Source organism: Chelonus insularis, unplaced genomic scaffold, assembly GCF_013357705.1.
Source record: "Chelonus insularis isolate UGA/USDA-ARS -01 unplaced genomic scaffold, ASM1335770v1 contig_88_pilon, whole genome shotgun sequence".
Taxonomy (NCBI): Eukaryota; Metazoa; Arthropoda; class Insecta; order Hymenoptera; family Braconidae; genus Chelonus; species Chelonus insularis.
In genome coordinates this window covers 1551861-1571097 of record NW_023276776.1, presented here as the reverse complement: position 1 = coordinate 1571097, position 19237 = coordinate 1551861, and the positions used below count along the sequence as shown (strand labels likewise).

General features: G+C 29.6%; 1 protein-coding gene across 2 annotated transcripts in view; it reads left to right on the top strand.

The window, feature by feature from the left end:
• The window catches only part of LOC118072067 (probable G-protein coupled receptor B0563.6), a 100782-nt gene that overhangs the window by 61819 nt on the left and 19726 nt on the right, over positions 1-19237 (top strand). Inside the window, exon 1 of one of the 2 annotated variants that reach the window (XM_035091656.1) lies at positions 3597-3818. The exons of the other annotated variant lie outside the window; for it this stretch is intronic. The gene's annotated coding sequence lies outside the window, so the exon portion shown is untranslated. Of the gene's footprint in view, positions 1-3596; positions 3819-19237 lie in introns of those variants that run through there. 2 annotated transcript variants of the gene reach the window in all.

Here is a 19237-nt window from a genome sequence, read left to right as displayed (position 1 = left end):
TATTTAAATTTAAATAATAAATAAATATAAAAACATGAATTTAATTTGACAAATTTTTGATAAATTTTTTCGTATAAATCATTTTATTTCGATGCTTTTCGTGTAACTTTGACTAAGAACTAATCTCATTTTATCAGTAAAACAAAGTTTACACAACTGACATTCAACATTGAAGCAATCCGTGCACATTGAACTGACTTCGAGTAGAACAACAGGATTTTTATCAGCAACCTCAACTTCTTGATCGCACTATCTCTGGCTAAGGAAATGTTGAGCAATATTATAAATATACCAGTCATATAATGGAGGAAGATTAGAAAAAATCTTCAAGGATTTTTAGCAATTTTTTTTAATTGCCACTTTGCTGAGATAATTGTTGGAATTGAATTTTAATTATGTATGGTAGATTTTCGCAAATATCTCATGATTTTCAAGTTCGACCCCTCATTTTCTTCATCTTGATGCCAACAAATGTGGTATCAGGTCCAACATTTAGAAAATTGATTTTTTCACCCCTAAAATGGGCCAAAACTGAAACTTGTCCCAATTTTAACATAGATAGATCGAAATTTTTTTTATAGATATTAGAAAATGGTTGGAACAAACAAAGTTTTTTTTTTTTTATTAAAGGAAGGGAATTGTATTCTTTAAGGAAGTAAATACTTGGAGAATCGTTAAAGTTGACCTTAAAAAAAAACGAAAAAATTAATAAAAGTATTTTTAACCACTAGCACTATTCCCTACATCGTATCTACGATTGTTGCTATGCAAAAGTGTGTTATTTAATTTACAGCTCAGTATTGTAGTGAGGAATTATGGCTTTGAGAAAGTTTTGAGGTAACGGCTCATGCTTTACCCTCAGTAATTCGGCGGGTGTGCCGAAGAGCTAAAAGTGTGTGGGTGAGAAAGGAGGAGGATTCGATATTGCGCACTCTATTTCGTAGTAAGAAAGGCTCAACAAGGGTTAGGGTTATCGCTAGCTTACGTAATGTATGCAAACACGCGGGTTTAACTGTGAAATACCCTCTTAAGACCGGTTACACCCCTTCCTTCTTAGTCCTAAGAAAATATGGAATTGTAAAAGTACGTGTTTGGATACACCTAAATATTAACTGGATCATTATTTTACTCTAATATTATAATACATGAAATAAAATGAATTAATTACGTCTATTGGCATAATAATAATAAGATTAAGAAGAATAGAACGTAGAGAATTGAGGAGGACAAGAAAAAAAAGAGGAACAAAATATAAAAACAAAAAACTTTTTCTTTACAAAGGATAAAAATGATCCCTTTGGGAAAAAGAAATTCTGTTTCAATTTAAAAACAAACTTTTTTTTTGTAAATTTTCTTTCTCTTTCTTCTTTAGCCATTTATTCGTGTCTTGTGAGAGTCTTGAAGTTTAAAATAAAAGGACGAATGGAAGCTTATCGTACTCTACTTCTTTTATAAAGGGTGGATTGCGTGTGTATTAGTGTCGATAAGCGCATCGTCGCGGGCGTCGACACGTGTATCACAAGTTTATCCCTTCGCGTGTTATGAAAATTAAATCTAGAAAAAAAAATTGTTGAAAGCGAAAGAGACAAGGAAAATGGATTGATATAGAACAGCCCAAGAGGATTGAAGGCAAAGTAAATAAACGATGGTGATTATTATTTGAGAGTTAAGGGTGTATGTCATATGACAAATCAAGTCAATGCTAACAAGCAATCAGTCAATCTTGATATCATGACTAGTATTTGAAGGGAAAAAATGTTGATGAAAAGATTCCATATGATGATGTTTGCAAAAATAATCGATAATATTAAATAGTCTTTTTTGAATAATTTTGTCTTAATCTCAGGATTTTCTCGTGTTGCCTTTCCATAACACCTGCATCAAGCCCACGCTAGACTAGAACCGTCTTAACTTTTATTCTTCACAGTTCGCACACTTAATCTTACCGTCTGGGCGTCATGAAAAATAGCAGCGTATTCTTGTTAGCTTTTTATTTTCAAAACTAAAATCCATTTAGGAAAACATGATCTATTATACTATTATTTATATACATTTTTATATTTTTTTAAAGTTTGATAATACGTTATAATTTCTAAAAAATTTCATAACCAACATTAAATAATTATACAGCCTTTTTTTTTATGTATTATTATGGTTTTGTTTGAGGGTTAAGGTTTCTGAAGACGTTAGATTAATACTTCTCTTGAGGATTACATTCATCTGGTGAGAGGGTTTTTAATATTTTATGAACATTTATGGAAATTAAAAATTATTAAATAACATGAAAGGTGAGAAATTATAGACTCAATCCCTCGTGGGTTTATTAATTATCCAGAAACTCATAAAATAATATTTATCTAAGATTGAATAATTGTTTCAATTTTGTAAGACAGAAAATCTCAATATCACTTTTTTTTTTTATGAAAATAATTTTTTTACATTTAAAAGAATTTATCTGACTCTAGTGTATTGGAAAGAGCTTTAAAATAATCTGTAAAGTGTGAAAAAAAAAAAAATGTCGAGTATTGAGAAGTACATATCGTGAGATTTAAGTGACCGCACCCTCACGCGAGACGAGTTTTGAATCATATTACTTCTATCGTGCAATTGCGAGTTATAAATTTAAGTTATTCACCACTGAGTAGAATGAAATAAGGTATACCCCTTGATAATTTTTTTTTCTTTCCAGTCAACTTATTTGAATTTGTTGGATTAAGTTTTGCAAAAAAGACTATGGAATGGAAAGAAATTGCAAATTTTCACAGTGAATCATTTGCAGAATGTCTGCTTTTAGATCGAAAGAAATAAAATATTAACTAACAACGTTACCAACTTTTACACCTGAGTAAAGCTAAATAGGCCCAAAACAGACCCAAAATGAGAAAAAGTCTAATACAGACCCGACCGAAGTCTAATCTTAACTTATAAATATTTTCAGTGCTCAAAAAAAAAGCTTAACACACACTGAAATTCAGAAGGGGCCCAAATTAACCCTGAACATATTTTCTAGGCCCATAACATGCCCAATTCAAGCCCATTTTGTAAGATCATATTTAAATAAATTATTACAACTGTTAATTAATTACATGAAAGTTGATTCAATAATAATTTTTTTTTTGAAGTTTGAAAAATATTTTGGGACCTGGATTAGGCCTGATGAACGTTTTCCGACTCATATTAGGAGTCTTGTGGACCTAAAAAATAAATTTAATTTGAATTAAGTACGTTTTGGGTCTGAATAATAATTTTTTATCTATTTTTGAATGAAAAACAGTTCGATTAAATTTTTATATCAGAAATAAACTTGTAAAATTTTGTTTTCCTCCTGAAATGATATTAAAGTATGTAGTTGTCCCATAAATGTTGATATTTTATTTTTCTTATGAAAAATATAATGAGAGATATTAAAAGTTTCTCAATTACGATATCCGTAAACCAATGAAAAAACGCATGCGTAAATTCTCAAGTCGATGTGCAACTCTTCTGCCGTTTTACCGATACGCTGATCTCGACTAAACATTCTCCTTCTCCTCTTGTCCTCCGCGTGGTAGAGTTGGCGGTGACGCGAAAGCTGCCAGTCGACGTCGCGACGCGACACGAGAGCTTTTACTCGAGTGTAGTGCGATTTCGAGACAACAGGATTCATTTCTCTTGTACTACTTATGACAATATATTGCTTTGTCGGCAGTTTAAATATTTTCGCCTCAATTAATTATCATTCCAAATGTCCGAGATGAATTATTTCTCGAATCAACATTTTACCATTTTACATCTGCTCTTGTCGACGATTCATAATATGCACATGAGGAATTGATAAGGTAGTTCCTTGTAAATAAAAATTCCACTAAAACAACCGAAATTTACCGTTTTTTGTTTTTGTTAATAAATTTTTATTCAAAAGAATCTAACGAGAATTTATAATTAAAGTTTAATATATAATGATTGATAAAAAAAAAACAAAAAAAATTTAACGAAGCCAATTGTGTAATTTTTAATGAGTTTATTTTAATTTATTAAATATTATTTTGTAATTAAATTAAAATTTTTCTTGATTCACTAACTTTTCATTATTATCTAGGGTATTATTCTTTTTGTTTAATTATTGAATTAATTAATAAATTTTTTTACAATTAAAATATGTAAATATTTTTAAATATTGGATTATTATTAATCAATCAAAAAAAATATTGGAAGAATTTTTTTTTAAAATTAATACCAATATTTACTTTTACATTCAAACAAATTAATATTGAATGCAAATTAAATTTTAATTTTTTTTTTTTTTTTTCAAATTCTTTTTAATAAAATACAACAATTGGAATATAATCATATGAATAATTTTTTATAATATTTCACTGACAAAAAAAAATCAATTATCAATCATTTTTGGTATAAATAAGAGATATTTTTTTTTAAACTGAGCATAAAAAAAAATTTAAAAGCAAAAAAGGTGGCATAAGCATTTAATATGTTTAACAAAAGTTAAGAAGTGGTGAGAAAATATTCACCTCTTTAGTATATTGTATAACGGTCGTACATATAGGGGATGAAAAAGTGAGTATTGTGAAAATACTGTCTGGAAAGTGGGTTAGAAACTGTCCCAAGCTTTACGACGTAACTTGTAGGGAAAGTGAGAGAGAGAGAGAGAGAGAAAGCAAAGAAAAGAGAGAAATAGTTATAAACAAAAAAAAAAAGTATTGTTTATAAAAATAAGGTATAGTTAGATATGTTTTTAGGTGTGTGTGTGTGTGTGTATGACATGTAAACTTTTAGAGAATAAATGTGGTATTGCTGGGAGAAAAAAAAAAAGGTAAAAGGAGAAAAGATGCGGAAAGGACTATTTATCTATGTCGTTGTAACGGCGATGACAAGGAACAGGATCTACCGATGACTCTCGGGACCTGCTGACGCAAATTCTCGACCACCTACAATTTACATTCACATAAACATTCATACCTAGTCATTGTGACAATGGGTCGAGCATATTTGAAGCAAAGTGACATTATAATAAAATACATAATAAACCAGAGATAAAAGATATTCTCCAAAATCGAGACTGTGAAATTTTATTAGTTTTAAAACAGTGGCGAATTTTTATGTTGTTGAAAAATGTCTTTTTCTTTTATTTTCATTCAAATGCCTTGGAGTGAAGGATTAAGTGTTTTTTCTTTCGGTCTCAACTATTCTAATTAGGTAAACTATTTTGATTAGTTCAAGATGTGTATAGATCTGCTCATCTTCATTCAAGTAGAAAAATGTTGAGGATGAAATCAGGATTAGTGCCTGATTTACGTGGGTAGAGTCTTATACAGTAAGGATTTCCTAACAGTCTTTTGCTCAGAAAGGAGCCTTTAATGAAAACATTTGTATACAATAATTGCACACTAATTAAAGGGTTGCAAGTGTTCAAAAATCAAAACTCAATATTTTTACAAAAATACAATCAAAGTGCAAAGTTTGATAATGATGGAAAAATTTTGATAAACAAAAAAAAAATTAATATTTAATTGAATTCAAACAAATTGAAATAATTTTTTTTAAAAACATATGGAATCTTTTCTAGAATTTTATACCATTATTTTTTATTTTATTAAACGAGATAAAAATCTTTCATCTGTGGTAAAATTTAAAATGTTCCATTCCAGTATCTATTTCTTATAACATTGGAAATGACCAACCAAAATCTATCAACATACTTCGAAATCAAATTTATTTCATTCTTATTTTTCGTGGATCAATGATCCTTATCTTATTTCATATCATCAAAAGTTATGGAGTAAATGTTTTTTAATAAAATTTCGAATTTTTCTAATTTATTGAGATAAGTTTAAAAACGCTTATTATTATTAAAAACACTTTTTGTTAATTAATTTTTTAATTTATTAATGCATTATAAATTATTAATATTTTTTAATGGATTGATTACTCTGTCGGTTTACGCTTTTTTTTACATGTTATTAAAAATTATTATTATTATTATAAACAATATACAATTGTTTAATGACATCTAATTATTTATAACAACATTCTATTGATATTTATTGAATATAATAATATCTCATAATAATGCAATAAATTAAAATCATTTTTTATTGTTTATAACAAATTGAAATTTTTATAAACAATATATCATTGTTTAAAATCATTTGAAGTCATTAACAACTATATTGTATTGATATTGAGCGCAGTTTTTAATAATAATAATCACTCAATAATTACAATTAATATCAAATATTTTTTCTACTCAACTTATTTTACAGTCTTTTTGTTATAAACAAAAAACGGCTGGCCCGAATTTATTCAAACTTCTTTCAAAATTTTCTTCATCGTATTATCTTTTAAATGAAATTAGTCTGAAGTCGATATCTTTGGTCGTTCTCGAGATATCGAAAACAAAAAACAACCAGACATACGTACGTACAATTGTACGTACGGACATCCATTTTCAAATGTTCTATTATACTTTTAAATGTCTCAAAACGTAATGATATGACGAAATTACGATTTTAAAAAATCTATTCTGTAATAATAACTTCCTAATAACGAGTTAAAGAGAATTATATTCAGGGAAATATAATGTGATAGTAATAATTGAAATATAGTGATAAATAATTACTCTTTTCGCCAGTTAAATTATCAGTGCGATCAGAAATAAACCAATTTCCAATTAATAATTCGAATGTCAATGAAATCAATCAATTATCGTTGGAAACTTTTTCCTTAATGGTTCTTTGAATAAACTTCATTTTACTTTCGATCTTACCAAGTAATTGAAATCTTCTATATAACAATATAAATATAAATGATTATTATTGTGTATATCTGTGGATGTATATACGAAGCAAGGTGGTTTAGCACGTTGATTAAATATACGTCGCATCATAAAGAATCGGTAAGTCGGTATTTTAGAGTCGATAAAACTTGGCGTTAACGAGAAACTCTCTTGCGACTTTATTGGCTTATCAGGTAACCGAGAGGAAGAACAAAAGTAGGAAATGAAGGAAATAAATGAGAGACATTATCGCCTTGAGCTTCACAAGAAGATGAGCGCAAACATGAATTTTATATTCTGAAAATCATATTTTTATTTTTATCTTATTTGATTATGATAATTCACAATTAACGATGTTCTTAATTATGTACTTTATCTAGAGGATATGCAAGACTTTTAAATAGATTATTTCTTTCCAGATGTTTTTATTGCCTCTAATAATTCTGCTACTTATATTTCTGGCAAGAATTTAAATTAAATTAAATTCATTTTTTTATCTAAAAATTATTGATTTATTTATTTACTTTTTTTTTTTTTTTTTGAAATCTTATTTTTATATTAAGGTATTTCGATCAAGATTAATTTTTTTTAAGATTTTTTTTTTTTTACTAAATTATAATTAAAGATTATTTGAAAACAAAGCTTTTGTTTTAATTTAAAAAAAAATTTTCTTTAATTATAAAGTGTTGTCCAATTGCTACCAATGTTTCCTTTTTTTAACCTAAACTAATTAATTATTGTTATTATTGTTGTTTGCTAATTGTTATTGTATCATTAATTAATTAATATGCAGAGAGCTAGTGTTTAACAAAACATATTAATTTTATTTCAAAGATTCCTGAGTTATTTTTTCTGCAGCTTAGAATGATCAAAATATCTTAAATTGATGATCTGTTAATTTTCTTTTTATTCGTACTAGTGGTTTAATTAAATAGTTGAATATCGTGCTGGTTACCTCTTTAATTTGATGACAAACGAGGAATCTTAATGTAGGGCTACTGGGAGTATAGACATTAGGGGAACCTAGGGTAAACTGTGGTATTATTTTAGTGATAAAATATTTTTCTCAAACATTTCATCAGTATTTTTTTTGTTATTTTTAAAATTTAATTAATTATTGAAGTATTTTAAACATTATACGATTGGAGTTAAAATTAATTAAAATGAATAAAAAATTTTTTTAAATAAAGGAGAATAAAAATAGATTTTTTTTCTTCTCTCAGTACATGACATTTATCCAAGGGAAGGTCGAAATCACGAAAAACCTGTTATCATGAAGGGCGGTTCTCTCTTGCCAATGCCACCCACTTGCACGAGGAACGCTTACTCTCGTGTAACGAATCGGTAAACTGTGCCAGTTCTTCCTACAATCAAAATTACTACAGCACACGAGTGATTGCCTGCGACGAAAGCTAGTAACATCTGATCACCTGATGAATTAGATAAATAAATTAAATAAAAGACCTTCAACATTAGTCCACCTTTTTTGTAGAATCTATTACTTATACAATCCAAGTCATTTCATTTAATGAAAGTTCTTTCTAAAAATTTTACTTTACAAATTATTTTATCTAAAAAAGTCATATTTAATGAAAGCTTTAAGGTTTTAATATTACTGTATTAAAAAAAATATATTGTGCATATTTGAGAGGCTCGAGACCTAAACAAAAATGATTGAAGCATTTAATAAGTGTCAGTAGTAAATAACGTTCAAGTCAAAAATGTGGGATTTATTTTATTAAAATTTGCGACTATGAGAATAGTATTTAGCTCTTTGAAAACTTATGATACATTTTTATAGCGAGCAAATAATAATACTATTAAAATTTCAACAATTGTAACAATGAATAACAATAACAATTAATACAGCAACAATAAATAACAGTAATTAACATTAATAAATAACAATAATTAATATAGTAACAATTAATAAACAGCAATAATTACAATAATCGATAAAAAATTGTATATTCATTTTTAATGAATTATGTAAAAAAAGATTTTGTAATTCACGAGGCTAAAGACCTTTGGGCAATGGCCGGCTGCATACCTCTGGTTGCAGTCATTACAATAAAATTAAAAAACTGGTATATTCAATATATTTATTAAAAATACTTATACAAATTCAGTACATTAAATATTGGATAAAAAATAAATTTCTGAATTTATAAATTTTTTCTAGTAATTTTTATCAATCAACATAGGACTTTTTAGTTATTTTTCCTTTAAAAAAAAAAACTAGTAATTTTTAATTTTTTTAGCTAGTATCTTTTACTCGAAATTGACTACTAAAAATTCCTATACAATTTTCTCTGTATAGAAAAATATCCAACTATTGATCTTACGTAATGACTTAATATCATCAATAAACATAAATAGGGAATTTTTCGATAGTGTTAGTGTGAGTGACACAATTACAAGATTGCAAATAACGTCTTATTTAGCTGTCTAGTATAGACTAGTAGATAATAAAGGTTGATTAGTTGGCGGCTTAACACAAGGCCGAATGAGAAGTAATAGAGAATAGTTTGTTGGCAACGACGCTAATGTATTAACGATATTGACCGACGTTTTGACGAAGAGACCAGGGGGGTGTTAAATATCGAGGATAAGAGTTATGGCACTGTCACGCCAATGGCTGTCGCGTCTATGACTGATGGTTGCTCTGAGTCTGAGATCTTTGACATTCGAAATTATAGATATCAAATAGCCATCATTTTTCTCCGTTTTTATCCTTATTAAATGCTTCAATGATATCACTAGAGCTCTTGTAAACCATTTGAGAGATCACTGATATCAAAAGGTATGAAATTATTATTTAATATTATTAATGAAAATATTTTGTTCCGTTTAAATAAATTGCTCCTTAAAGGCTAATTAAACACTCATTATTTCACTGGATTTTAATCTAAGGTTTTAAAGCTCAATAATGAGGATGAAATTTTTTAATTAAATTTCACTCGTGGTATTGAGTTGTTTTGTTTATGATATGAGTAGGAATTTTAATACACTGGAATTGAGTTCAATAAACTTTCTCAATGACATTATTTAAAATAGAAAAAAATGAAAAATAATGAGTTATTTAAATACAATTGTTTCCAACACTTTTGCTAAATGACTTTACAGATCTAGTCATTTTCCAGGTCAAAGCATTCTCTTTTCTCAGCTTCGCATCTTATTTATCCTTCTTCAGAGTTTCGCATCTAAGTCGGTGAATTATAAGAGAAACTAAAGAAACAGCCACGTTTCCGGAAATAACTACGCAATTCGCAACTTCGTTACGGGACATTAATTTTCCGGAGTGAAAAACAGACAAGGGTACTTGACATTAGAAAAAAATGTCATAAAATATTCATTCATCTATCGATTGATTTTTGGAAAGAAAATAAAATAAGGTAGTGGTTACTGACAGATTACATTTTTTATCATTAAAGTAGTTCAATGAATCTATTGGCTAAGATTAGAGATAATTAATTTAGGAACTTTTATAATTTCAGGTTATGTATCAATTGATAAAGTTCTGAAATGAAACAAATACGATAGCTTTTTAGCAATTGGAAATCTGGAAGAAGATATAAGATTGGGGCCATTTAGTAATTATCGATGTAATGAGTAGTTCTATGGTAGTAACGAAGCAGTGATGAGGTAGTGATAGAGTAGTTCTGAATTGCAGGAGTAAGTGGAAATAGCACATTTCCCACCTAGGGAGGAAAAGTAGATTTTTCGATTTTTTATGACCAAAGAAGTAAAAATGTCATTTACAATATAATTTTAATAAATTGTGATTACTTTTCAACATGTAAAGAAGTGAACACAATAAAAATTAGAGGAAATGTTAATTTTAAACTTAACTAAGATATTTTTATTGCGATGTTATCGACTGAGATAAAAATGCTAAAAAAATTAGAGCTTATATACATTTTTTTTAATTTTAGAAAAGATTACCTTGAATCTTGAAGTTATCAAAAGACAACTTTTCAAATTTTTTCTATCCACAATAGAACTTCCTGAAGTTTTCGACAGAGAATAAATGCTTTTAGGATTGTATTGAGGGAAAAAATCAAGACAAGGAAGAGTAATTACTACCGAGACCGATATACGACCCGTAATGCGTCAATGGTTGGCAAAAAAGTTATCTGGTTATCTACAACAGGATTTTATATCATGATTTCAAAAAAGGAATCTATAAATAAAAAAAAAAAGTAATAACAATGACGCAAATTGTTAAGTGCATACATGTTGAATTGAGTGTGTAACGATGAATGCATCGAATCTGAAAATTTATCGGTAATATTACGATTGATGTAGGCGTTAATTAAACAAAATACATAGCCTGATGATTACATTAACAATTAAAGGTAGTAGATATAACTGCGAGAGCCATTACCATTACAATTTATGAATGCTCTTTTCAAGAGCCAACTATGCATCTCTTGACGTGGGTCGCGTGGTCTGACCACTGCTACACCACTTCCACTAGAATCGTGCACGGCATTGAAATTAACTCGGAAAATTACTTTCACATGAGAAATCACATTCTCTACATTCTACCCATTTTCCTCAATTCATTAATCTATTTCGAAAAAGTAAAAAATGAATTACATATCTTTTAGAAGAATTCATTTGAGGGAAGAAGCTGTTAAAAAACATTTCATCAAAAACAGCATTAGAAAGATCTTAATGATATGATTCCAAAACACTGATTGTCGCCTGTGGTTGGTCAGATAGGAAATCATTTTAACAAATAGAAAGAAAAATATATTTTAAGCGAATAAATAATAATTACAATAATTTACTCGAGGACGATTGAACTTTTTTGTATTTTAGCGATTTATAGGGAGAAATAAATTGGATTTAGTAAATCTATAAATTTGATCATACAGCTTAGGCTCTAAGGTTTCTAGAACATTCCTGAATAAGATTTGTTGACTATTCGTTTATGAGTTATAGGGGTTTAAAGTCGAGGAGATGATGATTCGTAGTTTATATCCGGTTTTACCCGATTTAAGGAGTGAAGGAATGAATTCTTCCAATGTTTGACCTGATTTCGTAGTTCTACGCATCAAGACGAAGAGAATGAGTGGTCGAACTTGAAAATCGGACAACTTTGATTTTTCACCCTCAAAAAATGGCAAGTGGTACCCCTTTCCATTTTTTTTGGCCAAAAAATAAAGGTACTCCGATTTTGATGATTGAGGGCTCATTCTCTTCGTCTCCATGCGTAGAAATGCGGAATCGGGGCACCGGTCAAGAAAATTCACTTTAACACCCTTAAAACCGGGTTACACTACATACAAAATACAAATTATCATCCCCTTGACTTTAAACACCTATAACTCATGAACGGACGGTCCAATAATCGTTTTTGAGGACGTTTTGAAAACCTAAGAATCTGAGCTATCTAACAATATCCATAGATTTATTGAAAAAAATTCTTTCACCCATAAAATCATTAAAATAAAAAAAAAAATCACATTTTTTTGAGAGTTTGCCAACTATTTTAGCAATTTTGAGGGTGAAATAAATTTTTTCAACATATTTTATGGATACGCATCTGTAGCTAAGATTCTGAAGTTTTCAAATATCTCTTTAAAATTATCGTCTGATGATTTTTTCACGAGTTATGAGCATTTAAAGTAAAACGTTAGATGATTTTTTTACCCTCACTCAACTTTGGACCTCTTTAACTCGTGAAAAAATCATCAGACGATAATTTTAAAGAGATATTTGAAAACTTCAGAATCTTAGCTACAGATGCGTATCCATAAAATATGTTGAAAAAATTTATTTCACCCTCAAAATTGCTAAAATAGTTGGCAAACTCTCAAAAAAATGTGATTTTTTTTTTTATTTTAATGATTTTATGGGTGAAAGAAATTTTTTTCAATAAATCTATGGATATTGTTAGATAGCTCAGATTCTTAGGTTTTCAAAACGTCCTCAAAAACGATTATTGGACCGTCCGTTCATGAGTTATAGGTGTTTAAAGTCAAGGGGATGATAATTTGTATTTTGTATGTAGTGTAACCCGGTTTTAAGGGTGTTAAAGTGAATTTTCTTGACCGGTGCCCCGATTCCGCATTTCTACGCATGGAGACGAAGAGAATGAGCCCTCAATCATCAAAATCGGAGTACCTTTATTTTTTGGCCAAAAAAAATGGAAAGGGGTACCACTTGCCATTTTTTCGGGTCGAAAAATCAAAGTTGTCCGATTTTCATGTTTGACCACTCATTCTCTTCGTCTCAATGCGTAGAAATGCGGAATCAAGTCAAAAATATGAAAAATCAATTATTTCACTCATTAAGTGCGGTGAAACCGGAAGTTGCCCGAATTTTAGCATAAATTATGCTCCGATTATGATTTCGGTTACTGTATTGGAAAGCTCTTGCTCTCACGAATCCATTGATATGCTCATTATCTAAGTATGTCTAATGGTTCGTGAGTTATAAGCAGAAAACAAAGTTATGCTGCATCGAAACATAGAAAAACTTTTAAACGCTCATAACTCGGAAACTATGCGAGATACGGCATTTTTGACGGGGATATCCTATAGTCATCCGCCAGTGTTTCAGAACCGTCTCCTTAAGGTCTTCCCAATGACATCCATGATTTTATGATTCAAGCATGAATCATCATTTCAAGATTTTTTCTAAAGAAATATACAATAAGTCAAATTTGTAATGCACCTAAGGGGCAGAACGGATCAATGGAACAAAAGGAATCTTTTCATTTTTGGTAACCCAATGATTCAAAACGAGTTCCATGAAGCTGTTGATGAAAAAGGTAAAATTATGATATGTGCAACTTCTATGGTCATGTATGTTACCTATTACTTATTCTTATTTTATTTATGATGTTCTACAGTTCGTGCAATTATATTATTGTCAATTCCCCTCAATTGAAGTCGATAGCTGGTATTTCGGAACCGTGCAGTCAAAACCTCCCTGATGATGCTACGGTTTTATGATTTCCATATACTTACACTATCTCATTTCGTTTTTCCTGTTATGTACCATTTTCCTTATCTCTTGTCAATTATTTTACACATACCTAGTCTTAATTAATAGAAATATGATCTTCCAGATTAATTAAATAAAAAATTTTGTCAAATAGGAGTCTGTTTATGTCTTACTACCTTAAAAAAATTATGACTGCTAGGAAAATAGCCTTTTGATCTGTCGTTTCAAGGTAACATTCTTTTCTGTGTAGAAACAGTTTTAGTTATGGTTTTTAGGAACATCTACTGCTGACATGAACAGTCAGACAACCATTTCCGGAAGACAAAACTTCCTGAAACCATTTTCACTAACATATATTTGTTCATTGCAGCGATATCAAGTACTACGTTCCGACGATCGTTGACACTATCTCACCAAACTTCTTTACAATACTCCACCTCAAACTGCCTGACCACTTTCACAATACCAACAATCTTTTCACTAGTAATTTGTTCACTTGTCCAATGCTATTTTTCCTTTCTTCGTTCTCGTCTTTTTTTTCATTTTACACAAATAACACTCTGATATCTTTTATTCAAGTCACGTAATTTTTTTTGCTTTGTCACTATCCTTAATTTCATTACTTGGGCAGAGATAAAACTTCACATATCGAAATTCGCATTTTTTCCGTTCGTTCCAGCTGTTTAGCGAATGGGGTTGAAATTTCTTTTTTCAACAGCTTCGGTTTTATTAACATTTTTGAATATTTATTGATAAAATTTTGTAAAGTATCTTTACATTATTAAATTTTTCATGCTCTTCATGTAACATGATTTTTTATTAGCTTCTCATTTGAGTAAGACAATCTTGAAACATATTTTCATAAATTGCAATTATTCAAACAATGTTGCCTTTAAAATACTCAGATAATTCAATAAAATTTTGCTGTTTAATTAAGAAAAGATAGAAAAATTTTAAAATACCCGTATGGACAAAATTTCGTTCTCGAAATTTGACTTATTGTATATTTCTTTAGAAAAAATCTTGAAATGATGATTTATGCTTGAATCATAAAATCATGGATGTCATTGGGAAGACCTTAAGGAGACGGTTCTGAAACACTAGCTATTACCATCATCAGAATTATAGGTCTCGAGATATTTGCGAAAAACAAAAATACATAAAAATGTGCATAACTCCTATGCTAATGATGCTACGGGGTTGATCGAGGGCTCATATGAAAGATCGGGACCTGAGTAAAAAATTCGATCCCCCCTATAGGATATCCCCGTCAAAAATGCCGTATCTCACATAGTTTCCGAGTTATGAGCGTTTAAAGGTTTTTCTATGTTTCGATGCAGCATAACTTTGTTTTCTGCTTATAACTCAGGATCTATGAGGCCCACATAGATAATGAGCATATCAATGGATTCGTGAGAATGAGATCTTTCGAATGCACTAACCGAAATCATAATCGGAGCATAATTTATGCTAAAATTCGGGCAACTTCCGGTTTTACCCCACTTAAGGAGTGAAATAATTGATTTTTCATATTTTTGACTTGATTCCGCATTTCTACGCATTGAGACGAAGAGAATGAGTGGTCAAACATAAAAATCGGACAACTTTGATTTTTCACCCCCAAAAAATGGCAAGTGGTACCCCTTTCCATTTTTTTTGGCCAAAAAATAAAGGTACTCCGATTTTGATGATCAAGGGCTCAATCTCTTCGTCTCGATGCGTAGAAATGCGGAATCGGGGCACCGATCAAGAAAATTCACTTTAACACCCTTAAAACCGGGTTACACTACATACAAAATACAAATTATCATCCCCTTGACTTTAAACACCTATAACTCATGAACGGACGGTCCAATAATCGTTTTTGAGGACGTTTTGAAAACCTAAGAATCTGAGCTATCTAACAATATCCATAGATTTATTGAAAAAAATTTCTTTCACCCATAAAATCGCTAAAATAAAAAAAAATCACATTTTTTTGGGAAGTTGCCAACTATTTTAGCAATTTTGAGGGTGAAATAAATTTTTTAATCATTTTTTATGGATATGTATCTATAGCTTAGATTCTGAAGATTCTCAATACCTCTTAAAAATCATTATTCGATGACTTGTTCAAGAGTTATAGAGGTTCAAAGTTAAGTAAGGGTAGAAAAATTTATCTACTCTGAACTTTAAACCTCTATAACTCTTGAACAAGTCATCGAATAATGATTTTAAAGAGATATTTGAAAACTTCAGAATCTTAGCTACAGATGCGTATCCATAAAATATGTTGAAAAAATTTATTTCACCCTCAAAATTGCTAAAATAGTTGGCAAACTCTCAAAAAAATGTGATTTTTTTTTTTATTTTAATGATTTTAAGGGTGAAAGAAATTTTTTTCAATAAATCTATGGATATTGTTAGATAGCTCAGATTCTTAGGTTTTCAAAACGTCCTCAAAAACGGTTATTGGACCGTCCGTTCATGAGTTATAGGTGTTTAAAGTCAAGGGGATGATAATTTGTATTTTGTATGTAGTGTAACCCGGTTTTAAGGGTGTTAAAGTGAATTTTCTTGATCGGTGCCCCGATTCCGCATTTCTACGCATTAAGACGAAGAGAATGAGCCCTCAATCATCAAAATCGGAGTACCTTTATTTTTTGGCCAAAAAAAATGGAAAGGGGTACCACTTGCCATTTTTTGGGGGTGAAAAATCAAAGTTGTCCGATTTTTATGTTTGACCACTCATTCTCTTCGTCTCAATGCGTAGAAATGCGGAATCAAGTCAAAAATATGAAAAATCAATTATTTCACTCCTTAAGTGGGGTAAAACCGGAAGTTGCCCGAATTTTAGCATAAATTATGCTCCGATTATGATTTCGGTTAGTGCATTCGAAAGATCTCATTCTCACGAATCCATTGATATGCTCATTATCTATGTGGGCCTCATAGATCCTGAGTAATTAGCAGAAAACAAAGTTATGCTGCATCGAAACATAGAAAAACCTTTAAACGCTCATAACTCGGAAACTATGTGAGATACGGCATTTTTGACGGGGATATCCTATAGGGGGGATCGAATTTTTTACTCAGGTCCCGATCTTTCATATGAGCCCTCGATCAACCCCGTAGCATCATTAGCATAGGAGTTATGCACATTTTTATGTATTTTTGTTTTTCGCCAATATCTCGCGACCTATAGTTCTGATGATGGTAATAGGTAGTGTTTCGGAACCGTCTCCTTAAGGTCTTCCTAATGACATCCATGATTTTATGATTCAAGCATAAATCATCATTTCAAGATTTTTTCTGAAGAAATATACAATAAGTCAAATTTCGAGAACGAAATTTTTTCCATACGGGTAGTTAACTCATTGTTTTTTTTCTCTTTCTGTTATAATGATTATTCACCAGCTGAGAGGATACAGCAAGTAGAGTTCCATGAGTAATCTGCAGTAGGAATAACCGCGAATGAAATTTCCCTCGGAGCTAACTGATAGTACAAAAACGTCCAACAGTATCAGAGGATACCAAGTATGAGCAGATGTGTGGCACAGTACTCTAACGACATTGAATCTACCTAACCAGATCAAGCGTCTGATCGTAATTAGCTTGATTGCATTTATTGGTGATTCTTCAGTGTCAATTCTAGGGTATGCGTTAATTAAATTTAACGACTTGTTGTCAGTTAATGGGAAAATTTAATGCTAGATGAAAAGAAAAATCATAATAATCAATGATTCATTTATTTTTTTTTAATTACTTCTTATATAAGCTTTCACAGAATTCAAACAAAATAATTCAATGATTTATCTTTGTAATCAGGTCAAATTATTCTTTTTGATCCACTGATGTTGGATTTTAATCAATTGAACTTTTAATTGTCCACGAAACTTCAATTATTTTTTATTTTATTTATTATTAGAAGTTGAAAAGAAATTATTTATCAATAATAACATTGTTAAAAATTGTTCAAAGAATAGATTATTTATCACACTATTTAAAAATCTTATCAATAATTATTTTAATTATTTTTTTTCCAAATTTTAATGATTTCCAGTAAATAACAAATGATTGGTGAATACTTAAAATAGTTTCCATGTAATTATTAATGAAGCAGAATAAAAAAAAAGTTGATTTATTTTTTATCTGATTATAAAAAATATGAACATAAAATTAATTGATAAAAAAAATTATTTATTAATTATATATTTGATTGAAGATGAACTATGAGATAGATACCGGGTGATTTTAACACTTTTATTTATTTTATATTTAAAAAATATTCATTCTAATAATTTTAGTATTTATTGTATATTAATAAAAAATAAAAATCCATTAATTGTTCTCACTTTCTTTTTTTTATTTTATTTATCACAAGCATTCCTCTTCAAGTCTTTCATTTTTTATTTCACTCAGTCATTCATGAGCTTGCAATCTTAAAGTTTATTCAATATTTAAAAATACTTAAATTATAACAAAAAAAAAAAAAGAAATGAAAGAAGCTTTTTTTATTTTTCTTATTTTATTCAACAAAAAATCGTGTCACTCGTGAGGATTTTCCTGATCGCAAATCGAATTTACCGCAGCAAAATTTCAAATTCATAGTTAATGTAAACTTGGATTTCTTTTGAATGCATTAAGGACAGGTACATGTGGTGCATATAGAATCATACTTTACCATCACCCACAGGTAGTACATATACGTACATATGTGTAATACTTTCTATTTAATTTCATTGGCGTATGCTTAATGCTTGGCGCCAATTGTCATGCGAAACACGCGTGACCTGAGGATATTACCAAGTTCCTAGACACTCATGCCCACTAGTAAAATATCTCGTTATTCTTCTCTCCTCTTTAAGTCGACAAATACACGAGATAGAGATGTGTGTTAATAAACACTAATAACGCGAGCGAAAAAATTACTGGAATTTAATATAGATTTTGTTCCTCAACCTGTTGCATTTCGAGTTGATTTTTTTGCACTTTGTGAGCTTAAAGTTCTTCCCGTGATTCCTGAAAAAAGAGTATCAGGTAGACCGAAGTCAGAGAGAAACTACAAGCATTAGATTTTCATCCACTTGAGTACCTATTTTCCTCATGGCATCTATCCTCGACCTTTCTTTCTATATTTTCTGTTTTTACTCAATTCTTCGTCAATAAAAAATCAAATCTATCTGTATATATCTATGGTAATACCAGACGACATAATACTTATATCCTTCACTTCATGCATATTTTTATTACTTTTGTTTTATCACTGTATTTTCGAGGACCCAGACTCAATTAACGATCAAACTTCTCTAATGGAAATTCGAGTTAGGGTTGTTATGAAAAAGGGTGTGTCGTCTTTCATATCTAATGTAAAAGCACCCCGATATAATGAAAATACTCTTAAAGATATTAAAAATAATTATTATAAAAAAATACTTTAAGTACAGTAGTCATTAATAAAAAAAAAAAAAAATAACTGTTATTAATATTAAAATCTTGTTAGAAAATTTTTAACTCGTCATTAGG